Source organism: Octodon degus, unplaced genomic scaffold (genome assembly GCF_000260255.1).
Source record: "Octodon degus isolate 3935 unplaced genomic scaffold, OctDeg1.0 scaffold00205, whole genome shotgun sequence".
NCBI lineage: Eukaryota > Metazoa > Chordata > Mammalia > Rodentia > Octodontidae > Octodon > Octodon degus.
This window is the reverse complement of record NW_004524781.1, coordinates 1,110,311-1,111,667: the sequence shown is the minus strand read 5'-3', so window position 1 is coordinate 1,111,667 and position 1,357 is coordinate 1,110,311.

The window sequence follows — 1,357 nt, the reverse complement described above, 5'->3', positions numbered from 1 at the left end:
CTACTATAAAATAATCCTACAAATTGTGTGTCCTGTATTAAATTATTTTCCTTGTAAACCTTGACTACAACATGGAGCCAATACTGCCAAGCAGAATCAAATTAGCCATACAGGCTGGGTGACCCTTTACTCTAAAGCAGAAGTGAAGGGACATGGCCCAGGAGGGGGCATCTTTTCCTGACTTTTAACTTTATTCCCATGAGATAGATCTGCAGTCATGGTGAGACACTGAAAGGCTGGCTTTTACTGAAAAACTTGAAAAGCACCTGAAATAAGACTCATGTTGGGCACACACTGGCACAGGCTGCTCCCACTGAACTGTTCACCGTCCTCGTACTCGGCCCACTGCCCGCAGGTCTGTGCTGTCCTCAGAGGAAACCCCCATCCCTGAAGCTCCACTCTGCTTCCGCACCTTCTGTGGGTGGCTGAGACGGAACCCTCCCCTCCCCGGCCAGCCGCTTCCCAACATGCTGGGGGACCCTGTGCCGCCTGACCCGCAGGTCCTGTCCAGGGCGTACTGCAGCTTCAGCAGGGTGTCTACAGTGGACTCTCCCTATGCAGTACCTAGGACCTGAAGGCCCTAGCTTTACCAAGATTTGAAGGTATATATATTCTTTCTGGGAAAGGGTCCATTGATCTCATTAAGTCAGTGGCTCTCCAGTTTAGCTTGCCTCAGAATCTGCCAAGGGGCTTATTAAAACAAACTGCTGGGCTCCACTCGTAGTTTCTGACTTCCTAGGTTTGGGTGGCACCCAGGCTGGTACATTGCTGGCAGGATCCTGAGTCTGCCATTGCGGTAGGTCAGAGACGCACTCAGTGCCAGACTCTCAAAGGTGTCTGTGACCCAGCACCTTGGATGGTCCAGCCCAAGCTGCAGGGCTGCGCTAGGGTCCCGAACTGCAGGACAGGTCCTACTAGGACTTGAGCCCAGCTAACACAGCACATCCAGAACCTGCCGGGTCCCTAGCAGCTCCTGTCTCAGTGTGGAGGGAGCCTTATTAAACTGCAGCGCCATTACCTAGGCATGCTGGTCCACGCCTGTAATCTCAGCACTCTGGGAGGCTGAGCCAGGAAGGTGGCGTGTGCGAGCCCAGTCTGGGCAAGTTAGTGACTTAGTGAGGTCTTACTTCAAAATATTAAAAAGGGCTGGAGGGCTGGTGAGATGGCTCAGTGGTCTAAAGCACCTACTTAGAACAAGCTTAGCAAAGCACAGAGACCACGGTTCAATCCCCAGCACCACATGCCAGCCAGCCCTGCCACCTGGGCTGAGCTGGCCACACACACAAAAATAAATAAAAAAGGGCTGGAGCTACAGCTCAGTGCCAAGGCCCTGGGCTCAGTCCACTATAGCGAGGAG